The 19,193-nt window shown below is 38.4% G+C and overlaps 1 pseudogene; it reads right to left on the reverse strand.

Moving 5' to 3' along the window:
- Positions 1–3,105: 3,105 nt before the first annotated feature.
- Positions 3,106–19,193, reverse strand: part of LOC148866196 (mitogen-activated protein kinase kinase kinase 20 pseudogene) — a 35,509-nt pseudogene continuing 19,421 nt past the window's right edge.

A 19,193-nucleotide genomic window follows, 5' to 3' on the forward strand; every position in this document is an offset into this window, starting at 1 on the left:
CATACACAGACATTATAGTTCTGATGACAGACATTGTCCCTCGTTTGTCTATAGAAGAGCATTGGAACAGGAAAGGCTAAGATAAACATAGACTTTTCAATGAGTAATAGTGTTTATAGTAGAAAATGGAATTTTTAGAAAAGAAAGAGAATATCTATCTATCTATCTATATAAAATTGGTATGTCCATGTCGACATGTCTCTCATTTGATAGAAGCTATTTATCTATTTTCTTTATTTTTTTTTCACATTTTTCTTATTTTCTTTTGTTTTAAAAATATAAAATAGTAATCATTGTTTATCTTGATTAGATTAATAAAACTGCATACTATTAGAGAAAGACCTTTGGATTTATAAAGCCTCTTTATTTTATTTTAATGAACGTTATTATCATCACCCTATTTGCAAATGGAGAAAAAACCCAACGTTATCTGAACAGGAAAGTTCTAAACTCCCCGTCTATTGTGATATTTTCTTTCATGATCTATTCTGCTTAGTACAATGATCTGATTAGTTTACCTTTGAAACATCTGAGAAACACATGTCTGATTTGTTCCTTTCTTCATATTAGCAGAATCAAACCCGAATTATTAAAATCTCTTTTGTCTAAATTAGCTATTTAACTTTATTTGATAAACTGTCATTCATTACTGATTCAACATTAGCAATTAATATTTCCTATACAAATCACCTCAGTCTTACCTCATTCTATCATTTCTTGATAATTGTAGCAGCTGTACCAACCCAATACCAGCATTCATAATCAGTCTATAAGCCTTATTTGCATTCCGTTTAACTCTTGTACTGCTTGGTTGAAGTCTGTCTTGTGAGTTCTGTCATACACATAATTGTTATCTCTTTGCTTTATTGACTAGTTTATTTAATCCTACTTGATTTCCTCCTCAAGCACTTTAGTTATTATCATCACTGCTCATATTCTTCTTCTTGTTAACTTTTACTGCTGAACCATTGTCTTGCAGGAACTATTCTTTACAGCACTAAACCATTATATTTTACCCATAGCTTGCCACCTAGTTCCGTTCTTGTTTGTGACATCCATTTCTATTGTGTTGGTGTTCTGGGTATCTTCAGTCTGCACCCCATTCCATCATTATTCAGTAATTTGCTCATTTTGCATTTAATCTAATTTCAGTATCTATTACAATGGTGTTTGGAAGTGTGGGCATTTTTCGGGGCCGATTTAAAAAAAAAATGCCCATATTTCGTAGTGTTTCTGCCACGTAGATAGTGAGCAATATTAATGCTGTTTGGTAAGGTGATTTTCATCATCGTTTTTCATGTATGTGCATATACATGTAAGCACCACATCATTGAACCGTTAGGGGCAACGGTTCACCAATCGATGCATGAAACGCTTGAACCAAAATGCAACGGTTGGGATGCATTTTCTGATGCATGCCCATTTTTCAGTGTTTTTTCAAGTAACACTTGAACCAAACAGTCATGTAGGCGGTTGTTTGTGGAATCGCCTACATGAATCCGATGTGGCACCATTTTTCAGAAAAACGCCCACGCTTCCAAACATCCCCTACATCTAAAAGTCTGTTTGATAAAAAGGTAAATTTGTGAATGCAAAACTAACCTAACTTTACAATATATATGAAGTGTTTTACATTATACGTATTTACATTCACACTTATTTGCATCATTTTGAAACGCAGCCTAAAAGTTTTAAGTGAGCACTTAAGAGGATGTAAAAAAATACCGGCCTTAGAATTGGAAACCGAAGTATGTTTTCATTTTTAAAACAACTGATCTTTTAGGGTTTAGAAACAAGTTATTTTTCTGACTTTCTAGCATCTATCTTGTAGACCCATACATTTTTAACCGTGCATTGGGATCGTCTAAAGAGTCACCACTGCAATGGACTCCAAAATCATTAAATTTTGTCGGTCTAGCTTCTTTATCTAGATATTTCCAAAATGGAAACTGTAATAGCAGGGAGATGACTATTCCATCGTATATAAGAATTATGCACAAAAGAATCCCAAAATTCGCATTATTAAATTGGCCTTCCTACAAACTAAATCATACCAAGGGCTTTGAGTCCCATTTTGTTTATTTCTGAGATAAACTTGACCCAGCCTTGTATCTAACCATTCAGAGTGAGTTACAACAATCTTGGCAGTGGGTATTTATTCAAAGTGAGATATTGATGGTGTTTGGAAGCGTGTGCGTTTATTGGGACTGATTTAAAAAAAAATGTCCATGCTTCGAAGATCTGTTTTTCACAAAAAAAAAATGTTTTAATTTTGTTTAGGAGTATTTTTGCCACCTAGGCAATGAGCAATACTATACTGTTTGATAAGGTGATTTTCATCACCATTTTTTATGTATATGCTGACAGATAAGCACCACACAAGATACACATAATTACGAATCAGTCAATCGTTGAGGGATACGGTTTACTGATGCATGAAACGCTAAATTTGACATTTCATGCATCGGTGAGATCCCGATTTATGAAACATGCCCGATTTTTCAATAAACACCTGAACCAAATAATAATATATATGGGCATTTGTTGAAACGCATATATGAATCCCACGTGGCATCGTTTTTTTGAAAAACCGCCAGGTTCCAAACATTCCCATTGTATGTCATAACCAACTGTATATATATAGTTGTAATTAAGTCGAATGAAGGGTTTTTCTTATTATATAAATAATCTAAATAATTAAAACACGTCGTGCCATGAGATTGGAAGCAAGAGGTCCAACCTTAGTTTTTGAAATGATTTGCATAGCTTAAAAAGAACAGGTACGGATTAGCTGTTATGGAGCTAAAATAAACCACCCGACTGAGATTACTTCTCATTACCTTCTTAAACTAATCCATATAGGTAGGTAGACATGAAAGTAGAAACTTATGCACTGTATTAGTGCATTGCATATTTCAGAAGAAACTAAAATAAACCTGTTTGGATAACAATCTATTTATGTTGAATTTTTCAGCACTAACATTTATGTATATAATTTTGATTATGGAGCCATTTATAATTTAATTTATACAAAATGCCTAAAGTAGGTTCAATAAAAGGAAAAAAGAAAAACTATTAAAATAAGAATGAAAAATAATCCAGCAATTTATTTCAGTAAATGAATAATTTGCAAATAATGAAATGTGCACAATATTTACAGAAGATTCTGAATAAATACAATCATGTGTTGGAAACTAGAGAAGCTAGGAAGAGTTTGGCATAGCAGGGGGCTCTCTCCTCTGTGTTGGAGACTCTTAGAGCACCAGTAATTCTAAAACCCAGGTGGTTCAGCACAGATCCTCGTTTTCTCTCCAAAAGGAGGAGGGAAATCAAACACCTGTCTTGGAGATTGAACAAACTCAGATTTCCCTGTTTCCACTTGGGCCCTTTCTGTTTCTTCTGCCCCTTCATGATCATCTTCATCATCAACAGCTACGAAGGGATGTAATAGTAGCATATCTGCAGTCCATCGAAGAGTCTCATCTCTAATTAAACACAAGTTGAGGAAATCCTTACCTTCAATGGACAACTTCTTCGGTATCTCAGGCACAACGGGAGTGAAACCAATCTCATTCAAGAATAAATCCACATCAGTTTCTGGAGGAAAATCCCAAGCAGGCTTACCAGTTATCATCATTATGACAGTGCAGCCAAAGGCCCATATATCAGAGCAAGGCTCATACAAACAGAAGTTAATCGATTCAGGTGCTGCATAAAGAGGCGTGGTCCTCAACATCATCCCATCCTTCCTACTGAGCATATCTTCTCCAACCCTCTTAGAGAGCCCGAAATCGGCAATCTTGACAGAACTCTGCCCCTTATTAGAAGACGAGCTGCTGGGCACGAGCAGAAGGTTCTCGGGTTTGAGATCACAATGAACAAAGCCACACTTGTGAATATGACTGAGGCCTCTGAGGATTGAGCGAGTGTAGCGCCTGACCTCCGATTCCGGCAACCCCCCACCGGAACGCACTATTCTATCGTGTAAACTGCCTCCAGAAGCGTACTCAAGCAACAGATTGTAAATAGGAAAACCATCCTCAAAGGTGACGGTGTCGCCATAGCAGTGAATAATTTGTGAGCAGTCTTGGAGTTGGGTAAGAGATGGTGGTTGGTTTCGGCCAATGAAACAACACCGTAGCTTCCATGGCCGATGGGTTTTCCTCTAGTCCATGTCGTCTTCTCCATCTTCGAGATCATCATTTTCAGTAGTGTAAGTCTGAGTTTCTTCCATTTTATAGAAGGAAGGCATAGTTTCTAAAATCTGGGAGTCTTGTAATCGTACGTGTTTACGCGGAAGAGCAAGCTTACACAATTAGAAACTCTTCAACAACCTCGGCAGACGGCAGTTATTTAATTAAGCCAAACCGGATGGTCGGACCATTCTTTTAGTGGGTGTTGTGAACTCTTTGAGTGCGTTATAAAGTTAAAGGCAGATGGTTCATGGTTGAACCATTCGGCCTGTGGCCCAATGGCCAATATGGTCGGCATCCGGTTCAAATATGGCAACATGGTTTTGGTGAAATGTTTACGAGTCACGGGTAGTGTCAGAATTGGACCAGATGCTAAACTAAAATTTTGGGATTTCTAGGTTAGAAATCCTATTCAAAACTTGAAACTAAAATTTAGGTCTCTCTCTGTCTCTCTTACGGAACTAGTCCTACCAACCAAGAGTTTGAAACTAACTACTAACAAGACATTCATTCTCTCTCATACAAACCTATTATTGTCCAAATAATCTTCTAGTTGAAGTTGGATTTCTATTTGAAATTTCCCCTGATTCTTTTAATCTTATCCTGAGTACTAAATACCTCCACAGGATTACTATATTACCCCTCCCTCTGTTTATCTCTATCCGTCAAACCAAAACACCATAGACTTTCCCTTGATCTAAGGGTGGAGGCGCTGGGAATACTTATTTCATCTAAGGCTGTCAATAGGATTTCAATTTGAACCGGTGGATCTTCAAATTTGATCGGATTTTGGTTCGAATTCATATTCCCTTTTTTCTCTAATTGAATCGGATTCGAGTTTTGATGAATCTGATCCGAAACCGATCTGTTACAGCTATAGGTGAATCTGATCCGAAACCCATCTGTTACAACCTGGGCTTATGAATGACAGAAGTCACAAAATATCTCAATTTTGAATGAGCTTAAGAGAACTCTTCTGATGGAATTGGTTGCATGTAATTAGGGGTATCAACTTTGAAGGTCGAAATCCAATTATCTCAGATTCATCAGATGAGCTATTTAAATAATCACATTGGATTTGGATCCGAAACCCATTTATTTTAAAAAAATGAAGATCCAAACTAGGATTTTCAAATCCAAACAAAACTCGGATTCTCCTTTTTTGCTAAGGGAGCGGTTTGTAAGATTGCAAATACGTCAGATTTCATCCGATTCGAATCCAAATTCCATTCGGTAAGAGCTGGATTAGAGTATTCCTTTTTCTCCAAACAAATCCAACTGAATTAGAAAATCGGATCATTAAGGTATCTAGAGGTGTAAATCGGGGCTGTGCTGGGTCACAATTTGGACTGGCCCGGCTCGGCCCGATCATGTGGGCCGTACTGGGTCTGGGGTTTTAGGTCCTCGGGTTGGGCCGGTACGATACAACCGAGCAAATCGTGTTGTCCACGGCCCGACCTATTACAACCCATATATTATTTATATATATTTATTACATATTTATATATAATATATAATATATTATATAATCATATAATATAATATATTAATAAAATAAACAATTATTTTCAATTTTATTATACTAATTTATTTAATTATTGTATATATAAGCAATTGTATACATAAAATTCAAATAAAATTAAAATTTTAAGTTTTTTCAATTTTTTTAAATAAATAGCTTTGGTCCAATCCACGGCCCGTATCACGGACCCGTACGAGCTTGGGGGATGGGCCATATCAGACCAACCTCCAAGTTATTCTAGGGGAGGATAGCACATCCCAAGATGGCCCATCACGGCCGGTTTTATACCTCTATTTCCATCGAATAAGATCCAATCCAATCAATTAGTTATGAAATATTATATATTATATAAATAATATATCATTTATATTGTATCATCACGTTTTTCTTTTGGATTTATAATCCAGATAAGATAATCAAAGTCATAAAACTTTGACGGATTCTAATCGAATTCAGATTGGTCGGAATTCTTATCGAATCAGATCGGTTGGATATCTTATGTAATCATCATTTGTAGCCATAGTTGGGGTGATCATGGGCTGGGCCTGCTTTGGGCAACTTGGATTCGAATAACCTATTTACGTAATCAAATTTGATTTAAATTTTGTAATCCGCACCCAATTAATAATGGGAATGTGCTGTGTGGGATGCTGTGGAGGCAATCTTGTGGATAGTGATCTAAATCAGGTTGTGCCGTCCGTGGCCTGGCACAACCCAATATGAATTTGGACCGGCCTGGCACGATGGTCCACGGGTCATGCTAAGTCCGGTACGATCATGCAAGCCGTGTTGGGCTTGGTGTTTTAGGTCCACGGGCCGGCACAGCACGGCCTAGCACGTAGCCCGTAGCCCGGTCCAGCATGACCCACGGCACAACCCGACACCAAGGTTTAAAGTATAAAAAATGCCAAGTATATCAAAAAGACAATTTTAAGAGACATATCGAGATACGCCTTGGATATGCATACGTATCGGAGAAAAACTAAGATACACATAGATACGCTTTGAAACACTATAGATACTTTAATAAATCATAAAAATGTATAACAACACTAAATATAAGACCTAAATGAGGTGTATATACATTAAATTAATATATTTTAATGATTTTATGAAGAAATATATTGTAGTTATTTATAATTTCATTAAAAATCCTATACTTAACTATAATTTATAAATTATAATTCTTAAGTCTTAATGTTTAATGGGATGGGAAAAAACCAACTCTCTTATCCAACCATAAAATATGCATTAACACAACTTCTAAGTGAAAATATACTTAATAATTATTTATTATTAATTTTTAAAAAATATAAAAAAATAAATAAACATTACATAGTATATTCAAAAAATATTTATTAAAGAATAAATTTCAATTGCCTTGTGGAATATATAATAGATGATCCATAGAATTATAATATATTCAATCATTGTGATCAAATGATACAATATAATTAGTTAATTATTTATTTTTAATTCTATAAATATAAAAATAAAAAAAATATTAAAGAAGAAATTTCAATTGCTCTATGGATATGATAGATAAATCTATAGATATAAAACATATTTAGTATTTATACACAAAGAAAAAAAATTATATTTCAAATTTTTTGTTAATTTATATTTTCCCCAAATATCTCATGAAATTTCCATAAATCTATAGATAACACAAAAAAAAATGTGATTTTGGATGTAAGAAACGTAGATTAACATAAATTTATACATTCAAGAAAAAGGAAATCATAAGATATTATAAAAAATTGAAAAAAAACTATTTTTTTTCCATATCTTTTCAAATTTTGAAAATAAAAAAAAAAAAAAACGATTCACACTTGTTTCTTGCAAAATTTTGCAAATCTAGAAATCTAAGAATAAGGTTTGGAGTTTTAGAGTCATTTGGAGGGTGAAAGAATCTTACTTTTCCCCTTTATTTTTTTTTTGGTTTTTTACTATACCTTTTTTGTCAATACTCTACTGATACACCCCGATACACCTCCGATACGCCCCGATACGCCCTCGATACGGGTTTGATACGCATGAAAAAAGATGATACACATGATTTCCATGTGTATACCGTATATGTTTTTTAAAAGATATGATACGATACGCCCCGTATCGGGTGTATCGTATCAAAATTTTAAACCTTGCTCGGCACAACCCATATATATTATTTATATATTTATATAATATTTTATAAATTATAATTATATAATAATATATAGTATATAATATATTAATAAAATAAATATATAAATTATAATATATTTTAAGTTTTTTGTCAAATTTTTTAAATAAATAGCTTTGGCCCGATGCACGGCCCAACTTGGCACAAGGCTCGACCCACGGGCCAGTCCAGCCCGTAGCATGGCACAAGTCCACACGGGCCTGGGCCGTGGGCCATGCCAGGCCGACCCTCAAATTTTTCACCGGGGAAGGTGGCACGGCCTGCGGGCCAACACGACATGTCCCGCACTTTGCACGGGCAGCCCACGAGCCATGTTATGCCGGCCTGGCACAACCCACTTTACACTAGTTGTGGAGGGTTGATTTGACCTCCAATTAATAATTTGATCAATGTAGATTTAAACCCATCCAGTCTAATTAAATCCCAAATCCAATTATATTATATTGTATATATGAATTTTAATACATAGAATTTATATAATTATATAAAAATATAATTGTATATAAATTTATATAACTTAATAAAACTAAGTAATTATTTTCTATGCACATGTTCGTACTCATCATAGGCAATAAAGATACAAAAGGAGAGCCATTTGTGTTTAGAGATGTCAATGGGCTAGGTCGGGTTTGGGATAGGGTGAACTAATCCTAAACCATTACTAATTAGTTCTATAAAATAAATCTAAAACCAAATATGTGATATATAGTAGATGATGATGCACGATTTGGTGCTCTTTGTTGGCAAACAATTCAGATGCCAAACTGAGTAGGTCGCCAAGTCGAATTGCAAGAAAAAATTGATCTGAGTGTTTGGGTTGCTTTACCTAGGGTAGGCACTCCAATGCTTAAGTCAAGAAACTAATAATGTGTTTGCAAGAATGCAAGAGAGCTAGAGTGTGTGAGAGCTAAATTGTGCATACCTTGTGAGGTTGAAGGTGAGGCCTTTATATAGGCAAGCTGTTGTGAGCCTCATGGAGCACATCTGGGATCTTCAGCTCGTTGCTTCAGAGGTGGTTTCATGCCTAGAGGTGGACTTCGTGTAAGCGGGTAATGTTTATCCAATCGCGCCTGAAGTGAGCGAGGTGATAACTGGCTCTTTTGACATGGCGTCATGATCTTGGGGAAGTTAGAGACAATAGCTTGCTTAAGGGTAAGGTCACCCAGCATGTCAGGCAAGTCGCATGTCAGGCAGGTCGCTTATCGAAGTTGGGTCAAATCGATGGAAGTAGGTCGCCTCTTACGCCAACCTGAGGTCTTGCCTGGTCGTTCACAATTCAGCTTAACGAAGTGGTGCCAAGGTCGTCAAGGCGGTTGTGAAGTGACTGAAGTGCTCTTGAGGTCTGCTTATGTGGTGCTGAGGTGTCACTCTATTGTTCTATAATGCCATGTGTCATGATATCATTGGGGGACCAAATCACCCTTCATCAATTGCCCCCCAGCTTGGTGAGGGAGTAGCCGAGGGATTTGGTCCGAGTTCTGGCTTCAACTGTGATCCAACCAATGGCTTAGGATTGGGTTGGCTCGACCAGTCTGGCTTAGGCATGAAGTAGCGTTCCGGGCACGTGTAGATGCCACACAACTATTAGGTTGCATAGACGTCAAAAACGCGCTAAACAAATTTTGCCTCGGAAAACGTTGTGTTCTTGTGAACCATTGGATCGAACCAATCTCAACCATCCATAGCTTGGTTCAACTATCTATAAATAGGACCCTCGGGGCCCATTTTCCTCATCCCTAACTTTGGAGTTCTGGTGCACAGTGAGATCATAGAGCTCGACGTTGTCCAAGTTATCGATCTTTTAAAAGAGGTCGATTTATTTGTTCCAGGTGAGTCACCTCCCCTTGATTCTACTCTTTTTTTATCATGTTTGTTATTGAGTCTGGGGAAAAGAGGGGTCCATCCTACCAAGCCAAGGAGGAGTCCTTGGCCCAAGAACGATGAGGTTCCAACAAGAGAGCCTCATTCTCTCGTCATCCACCCGAGTTTGGTCCCATCGATCTGGATGCTAAAGACATTTACGAGCTCGTAGACCGATATAGGATACCAGACCAATTCAGATATTCCCTTACCCTTGGGCAGTTCCCATGGGAGCATGACGATGATGAGGCAATTATCTTTGAGGAGGCCCTAAAACTGTGTCTTCGGTTCCCCCTTCACCTCCTTATTCCTGAGGTGTTGAACTATTACAATGTCAACCTAGGTCAACTTCACCCTAATTCCATTAGGGCTCTGGTTGGCACCATCTCTTTTTGTCACCACTTCGACTTCCCTTTAGATGTCAAAACCTTTGTCGGCATATGCCACATAAAGCGAAATCCCTCCAGTACTCCTGGGATGTATAGCTACTACCTATCATACCGATTTGTGTGTAAATTGCTACACGACTTCCCTTCCAAGGTACTGGACTAGAAGAGGAGGTATTTCTTCCTTGATCGAAGTAGTAGATGATCGTTCTCAATGTCCTAGAGAGAGGAGACTAGGGACTCCGGGGAGGATACGTTGAGTGAACGGATGCAAATAAGGGTGCATCTCTTAATGGACAGGAGGTTGGAGTTGAGTGAATTCTAGGCCAAGGAGAAGTTGATCCAGGTAGGGTTGTTCATAAGAAGGCCGAACCCAACCAAACTGACCCAACTCGAGTTGGTCAGGTTTTCATCAGCACCAGTCGGTTTCGGGTTGTACAAATTCATAAACCGATGGTTCGGGTTGGTTTCAGTTTTCTTGTGTGAAAATCGAAACCGACCCGAACCGAACCGACTTAGTTCCTACTTAACTAAAAACTGAAATATCTGAAAATATATATTCCAATATCTATATCTAAAAAATATGTATTATGAAATATGTCAGATATATATTTTTAGAAAATATATATTCCAATATATTTGTATGTATATTTTTGTTTATATATATATATATATATATATATATATATATATATATATTTCTAAAATACATATTTCAGTTTTAAATATATTTTCAGAAAACTAGGTGGCCATGGGGGGCATGAACTTAGAGCCGAAACTGACCCAAACCGACCCAACCAGACTCAAACCAACCAGGTCGGTTTTGCTTAACACTAGGTCGGTTGCGGTTTCCATCTCAGGTAACCCGACTAGGTCGGGTCGGTTGGAAAAACCTCAATAAATCGACCCAACCCGACCCATGGACAACCCTAGATCCAGGTCGAATTGAGTCCTCTTGGTAGGTCGTCATTTTAGGTTCTTGCATATTCCTTTCTCTCTTTGACCTTGACTTATCTTTGACTTCTCATTCAAGAAACATGTCGAACATGCCAACTTCCAGGCTGTTCCAAGCTATGATGAGGAAGAAGAGGAAGGTGACTCCCCAAGAGGCTCCTTAGGTTGTTACTTCCGAGCTTGTTGGGCGGAGTGCAGCCAAAGTCGTACCGGTGGTCGACCTCGTTGAGGAAGACCAACCAAAGGGGACCTTGCTAGAACCCAAGGCCACTCAGACTTCCAAGGAACCCCTTCCACAGGTCGGGGCCAGGGCGACTATTGCTTCGAACACCCGGGCCACTACTGAGGAGAAACGCACCATCATGGGCTTTGGAACTGTCCTAGTAAAGAGCAAGGAGGTTGTCTTTCTAGAAATGGTTGTAGAGCTCCGCGAATCACGTCCTAGTGAACTCGATGGTAAGCTTATGTGTTGCCTCTTGGTGGTATGTGTCCGACCTCTTCCTTAGTACTTAGAAAAATTTAAGCTTGCTGCTGATACATTGTTTCTTTTTTCTCAAGCAAACACCATGGCTCACGTGTTGCTGGGGCAGACTGAGAGGGAAGCCACCAGAACCTAAGCTCTTGAAGAGGAGGCAAACACCATGGACTTCTCAGGTTGGTGGCTATTTAAGGGATTTCAGTGCAACATATGTGTACTTTGGTCCCGAGGCTTAAGTGTACGACCCTCTCCTATAGGACAATGGGATGCTAGATCTAATGCAAGATGATGTGCAGAGTGTGCATAAGTAGATAATGAATAACAAAAATAAAGCAATAAACAGCTATCTAATAATCAACGAGAAATAAGCAGTTATTATTCCAATAAAAGAAAAGGAACATAGAAGCATACATATATACAAGAAAAGGCTATCAAGCCAAATGGGCCCCATGTGGGCCACACCTATGGTCCAAGAACTCCCCAGTGTAGTCGTGAGTCTGTGAGCGTCAAAAAAATGGCTCACTTGGTTTGGAAATCTAATGTACTCAGAGTTTTTCATATGTATCGGGTGAAGATGGGTAGATATTGGAATTTAGTTCCGATGGAGCACAGACATTGGAATTTAGGTCGGCTAGGCTGAAGATAAGATCTACGAAAGCCATTCCGATGGAGCCGGATTCATCGATCTCTTCTTCAACCTCAAGCCTTCACTATCAGAGCAAGAAAAAGAAAAAAACAAGAGGCTGGGTTCAGATTACCATAATGATGTTCTGGCCCGTCGGTTTCATACTGTGAATATGAAGATCCTGGTGTTCAACGCACTCTGCAGTTGGTGCTCAGAGAGGTTGAATGAATCTCTCTTGGTGCAGGTGAATTGATGGCAACTTCTGAGACTGGTTTGACTTGAGGTGGAGCTCGTGGAACAGAGGGGACCTCAATCCATTGAAAAAAAATCGTTGACATGAATGGTGGTGAGCAGTGGTAGCGGTTTTAGATTCAAAGATGAAACGATGGTGTTGGAGACGAAGCGATCCTTCACAATAGTTAATGGAAGCGGAGGTGGATTACTAGGAGGAGAGGAGAGGTACTGCTGTTGTTCACTGAAAACGACGATGAACAGTGGTGGGAGGTTTCAGGTTCGAGGGAGAAGAAGAAGAAGAAGAAGAAGAAGAAGAAGAAGAAGAAGAAGAAGAAGAGGGAAAAAGAGGGGAAAGGGGGTCTGACGCCGGAGAAAGAAATCGCCGTCACCTCTAGTGGTTCGAAGCAAGGGAGACGACAATGAATAATGGAAAAGTTTTAAATGGTGCCAGGGGTGCTTTTGTAAGTTTTGGGAGATTGGAGGGGCATTTTGTAATTTCATGAATTCGGGTCTAAATTGGTTCAAGGGGGTCAAACCAGGGTTTAGGTTCAAAGATAAGGGTTTGAGTAAATTGACAGAGGGTTAAAGTGGGTTTGACCGCAAAGAAGGGTTTTGCATGTGTGGGTCAATAAGATCTATTGAAACATAATCTTTTTGGATGAGTGGGTAGATTGTGGTATTTTTTGTTGAAATTTGGTAGGGTAGGGTTTTTGGACATTTTTGGTGGATTGGTAGTGTAAGATTGGGTCCAATGGGCCCGGATCAAGTAGATCTGGAATAGAATAGTGTTTTTGGGTAGCCTTAGGTGATTGGTAAGGTTGGATTGGGCCAACTGGGTCCGGATTAGGCAAATCTAGAGAGGGCTTGATTTAGTCAACCTAGGGTTTCAAAATGGAATGAATCTTGGTGTAATGGAGGGGTAAACAAAAGGGTTTTGGGCTGAAATTTAATAGGTGGGTATTTTGAGGTGTCTGAGATCTAAGGGTGATGTCTGATTAGTCTTGAATGGTCAAGATAATGGGAATTTGGGTCAATAGGATGTTCTAAAATGGAATCTTGGTTTGATGGAAGGGTAAATGGGGGGAATCTGGATTTGAAACCTCATGAGCAGGTGTTTTGAAGTATTCAGAGTTTAATGGTGTTGTTTGATCAGTTCAGATGTGTTAAGATCAAGGGAATTCGAGATACAAGTGTTTAGGCTAACGAGAGGCATTAGAATGAAGTATTCTCTTGATGAAAGTTTAAAAGGAGGAATCTTGAGCTGAAATTTTATAGGTAGTTATTTTGAAAGGTCTTGAGTCCGATGGTGGTGTCTGATTTGAGGGTTGAAGTATATATAGGGGTTGATTAGGGTTATCAGATTATTACTGAGCAGATTTAACGGTGGATTTAAGGGTATTGGGGCTGAAAGTTGGGCTTTCTAGGTATTTGGATGTTTTAGAGAGATCAAAATGGTTTAATTAGGTGCTCGAGGTGAATTGGGGTTCAGGCAAAAAACTAAACAAAATTTGAGTACTAACACTAAAGGAGAGGGAAAAGTTTTGGACAAGCACCTTCCATTAGGGTTTTAAGCTATGCTGGATGTTGGTGGCCTCGATGTGCCCCGACTTCGACCTAGCCAAGCTGAAGAGTTCAACATGCACAGACGAGATGATGACCTAGGTAAATCAGGTGCTAGACTTCAAGGAGGAAGATGAGGTCGTCGAGCACATTGAGGGCGGCGTGCATGACGAAGTGGGAATTGACAGAAATGGAGTTGATGACATGGGCACTGAAGAGCCCAAAGATATTTGAACTTCTTACCACTTTTCTTGGACCCCCTGTTTATATGTTGTTAGTCGAGCCACCTAGCTCGACAATCTCAAAAAGATTTGTTGCCTTCTATTTTTTTATAATGATGTACGATATACTTTTTCATTACTTAATAGAATTGACTTTTTGCATATATTGTGCCTTTCTTTCTCACCTTCTATTTTCTCTCACCAGAAAATAGGCTAAGTGTTAATACACAATCCAAGGTTGCTGAGGAGAATCTATGCAGAGATCTCAAAGCAACTAGGGTTACAATTTTGTCTAAGTTAAAACGCTGCCAAACTGTTGAACTGCCGAGGTCTTTTGAGGTAGGCATAGGGGCCTTAGAGCTGAAAGTAGTTTGGCTTCTCCTTGTTCGTATTAGGGGTGTTCACGGGTTGGGTTGGGTCAATTTATTGGGGTTTTTCCAACCGACCCAACTTGGTCGGGTTACCTTGTTAGACAGTTTTGTATGCCCTTAGCTTCAATCAGAATGATGTACTTTATGAGTTTATTGTAAATGAATAAAAGTGCATATTTGATTCATGTTTCCTTGGTATGTTTCTATGTAATACCCTTAAACTGGACACTTAATTAGACTCGTGTTAATTTAGAATGTACACACCCAGTGGGTCGGTCTGGGGAGACCTATCCTGATAAGGCTGACACTGTTGTGCCACCAAGTCAGTTGGGGTGGCCTGTCTCAACTACTAGGGTGAGACCATAGGCACATACAGTGTAGGATTAATTGAATCTTTGAACTGGACCAGATTTCCAGTATTGCCTTGGATCTTGGAGATTAATGGGCAAAACTGGAAAGTTACACCCGACCCCTAGACTCGATTATGAAATTGCACTAGGTGTTGGATTTGGCTGTCTTTAATGTACCAATCAGTGAGATCCTTAGCGGGGGTCAAAACTTGAGTATGTTGGGACAGTCTGAGAATTCATCTGAGTGGGTGATCATTGTGACAGGATCAGTCCCTTTGTCGGACAAAGGTAATGATCGGGGATGCGCTCTCACTAATGGAAACCAAGACTGCCGACAGCCGATTTCAATCGTTGAGATTTGTTTTGCAAAGTATATTTTATATGAGACATAAAAGTATATATATTATGGTTTCTAAAATATTTGCAAAAGGTTTCAATTCCCGGGATCCATATAAGTAGAGAGTGCAACACTGTTCCTTGCAGCCGAGGGAGAAGTCATCTCTTGTCAGGCAGTGTTTGATCATTATGGGCTGAGAGGTTAAGTGTAAGACCATTGATGGTAATGCCTGATGGGCTAATCTTGCATCTGCCCACAATCCCTTGGGTGTTACAAGGTGGCTTGGCCCAGGGACCACTTAGGGTAAGTGTTGGGCCCATAGAGCCCATTTGATGGGTTTCAGGGGGTGCACTGTTTATAACAGTGTATTCGGCCAGGCCTTGTAACAAAGGCTGAGCCGAACCCATGTGGTTGATGTGTAGATCAATGTTTGGGTCCCATGCCATACAAGGAAGCCCAACTGGGCAGTAGTTAGGAAGGCTAAGTGAGCACATAAGCTTAATGGGCCTAAACCCTATCCACTCAGAGAGTCCAGATCTGAATATGATTCAAATCTAGAAACCTCCTAATGAGATTAGGAGAAGGCTAATCTAATCTACAGATAAGATAAGGGTTTATCCTTATCGTCTAAAAGGATGTCTGATCCAAATATGATTTGGATCAGCAGCTCCTAATTGGATTAGGAGCTGATCTTTTAAGATTACAAAAGAAGGAGGGGGCGACAGCCTTTAGAGACAGATACTCACACTCTCTTCAGGGCTGAAATCCCAGAAGAAAGATTTTTGCAATCCCTGTGAAAATCTTTATTGCCGCCTCCTTCCTGCAACCGCCAAACATTCAGTTCGATCTCCAGTTGTGGAAGAAGTCAAGATTCAATCTTGACATCAATTCTTTGAGAAAGAATTGATAGGAAGTTGTGCTCACGTGCCATCCTGTTGTTTCTTGCGAAGGACAGAATTCTTGGAGAAGAATACTGCTGATTCTGCTCCATCATGCACTACGCCATCTTCAGTGGGAGCAGTTTTTGGATCCTTCCTTGGGCGTGAACACCTTCATTGGGAGATATTATTTCTCCATATCAGGTATAACCTACTCCTACTCCTTTTGGTTCAGATCTGGTTCAGTTTATGGTTCAAGATTGATCATTAAAAATATGATTTTCTGAATAGGGAATTCGATTCCCAGTTGAAAGGGAGAGAAATTTTTTTTGAAATCTTATTCCGCAAGATTTGGGCATCCATACGATGGATCTCTCATCCCTTCATACCTGAGGTGGGAACCGAAACCGACCCACTGATAGGCCAAACCGTCCTAGTCAGTTTGAGTCGGGTTGGGTCAATTTTGGTCGGTTTCGGTTTTGCTCCAATATTTATATATATATATATATATATAAACAAAAATATACATATTTAAAATTTATTTAATAGTTTTAAATATAAAATATATTTAAATTAAAACCAAAATATATATTTAAAATTTTAAATAGATTAGGTTTTTCATACAAAACTGAAGTTTTTTGTGTAAATATATCATCATTAACTAGATTTTTTTCAAAGCTTAAACTTAAACAAAACACAAATAAAATATATCAACTTGTAACATGCATTAAATTCAAAAATAAATAAATAAATACTAACCTTTGAATGACTGAAGTTGAGACTTTGAGAATGAGACTTGAGCAGTTGAGCTTGAGGCCTTGAGTTGAGAGAATGAGAATAGAAGAGATCAAGAGATTAAGAGAATAGAAGATTTCTCGAGTTGAGGACTTGAGGGGGGCAGACGAACCAAGTTAGAGAATAGAAGATATTAAGAGAAGACAAAAGTTGTCAATAAAATAGAAAATTAGAAACCTTCTAAATTCTAATCTAGGTAAAAAACTAAAAAATGACACTTAATTGAATTCTAATTGTAATTGCCTAATGGGTTGCCTATTTGGTGTAAAAGACTATAGAAAGTTAGAAACTAGGATAGATTGCCTATTCTAATTGTAATTGCCTAATGGGCCTTCTAGTTCTAGTAGAAGTCTAGAAGACTAGTTATAGTTAAGTAGGAAACTACTCAATCTAGGAACTACCGAACTAGTAGAAGACTAGTTCGGGTCGGGTCGGGTTGTTTTCGGTTTTCACACAAGAAAACCGAAACCGACCTGATATATCAGTTTATATATTTGCCCAACCCGAAACTGACCGGTACTGATGAAAACCCGGTCGACTCAGGTTGGGTCGGTCCGGGTTGGTCAGTTTGGTCGGGTTGGGCATTCTTATGAACAGCCCTAGTTCGTATGACCAGGTCACTGTAGCGGGTGGTCTATGCTTTTGCTCTTGTGGACACAGCTTAAAACTTCCCAAGTCATAGGTAGTATCTACTAAGGTTATCAATGTTTCACACACAGGGTACCTGCATCCCCTCCACTGTTTAAAACTCACACATGCCTTCGCCGATCACCTTGAGTACTCTAGAGGGGTCTTCCCAATTTGCATCTAGCTTTCTTACACTGGGCTCATATACCATAACCTTCTTGAGTACCGGGTCTCTAACTTGAAATTGGCATCTCTTAACTCAAGCTTTATAATATCGAGCTACTCAATGTTGGTACGCTATAGTCCGAATGTAGGCTATCATAGACTTCCTCAACTAGGTCAAGCTTACTCCATAGCTCGTTCTTATTAGCCTCCTCGTCGTACATCTCAAATTGCAAGGTTAGTACTTTGATCTCGATTAAGATGACAGCCTCCATCCCATACATCAAGTTGAAATGGGTCTTGCCAGTCATCATCATGATGGAAGTTCGATAGGCCCAAAGAACACTGGGCAACTCATCCACCCATAAACCCTTAGCTCGGGAAAGCCGAGCTTTCAGTTCGTGGAGGATTGCCCTCTCCGTCACTTCGGCCTAGCTGCTCGCCTAAGGGTGGGCCATTGAGGTGAAGTTCTACTAGATTCCCATCTCAGCACACCATCTCTCGAACTTGATGTCTTTGAAATACTTCCCGTTGTCTGATATCAGTACTTTGGGGAGTCAGAAACCAATCCAAAATAAATTGGTCCTTATTCTTATTGGTTTGAAATAGACCTCAACCAAATTTCTAATTATCCGATCATTGAGGCCAAACCCTTGTACAATTTGAAATCAATCAAAACTGAAAACAACATAAAATCACTTTTATAAAAGTACTTTTACGAAAACATTTTTATAAAAGCACTTTTATACAAGTAATTTTAGAAAGCACTTTTATAAAAACTCTTTTACAAAAGCATTTTTACAAAAGTACTTTTATGAAATCACTTTTACAGAAGTAGTTTTGTAAAATCACTTTATAAAACCACTTTAAAAAATGCACTTTTACAAAAGTACTTTTACAAAAGTATTTTTATGAAAGCACTTTTATAAAAGTACTCTTACGAAAGCAGTTTTATGAAAGCACTATTACGAAAAAACTTTTATGAAAGTACTTCAATAAAAGTACTTTTACAAAAGCACTTCTACAAAAGTACTTTTATAAGTCTATGGAAGTATGTGAAAAGTGCTTTTTTGAAGTACTTTCAATAAAGTGCTTTAGGAAAAGCACTTTTGTGAAAATATTTTTATCAAAGTACTTTTACAAAAGTGTTTTTTCAATGCTAAAAGTGCTTTTATATATTTTTTGATATTTCATTCGGTTTGGATTGGGTCCAATCCAATCCATTTACATTTTAATGGATTGGATTAGATTTGGTTTGTATTGGATTTGGACTAGATTGGGTCCAGTCCATTTATAAGTGGACTCACATTGGACTAGATTGAGTTGGACCAAATCCGTCCAATTGTCACCCCTACTTGGATGCAAGCTACGCAAGTAGGGGACCATGAATGATCTGCAGTATAGTTGCTTGCTAATGATAACATAGTGAGCCGATTACTGCTCTACCCTCCGAGT

Source organism: Nelumbo lutea, chromosome 3 (genome assembly GCF_056320005.1).
Source record: "Nelumbo lutea isolate HS-2025 chromosome 3, American lotus-T2T, whole genome shotgun sequence".
Taxonomy (NCBI): domain Eukaryota; kingdom Viridiplantae; phylum Streptophyta; class Magnoliopsida; order Proteales; family Nelumbonaceae; genus Nelumbo; species Nelumbo lutea.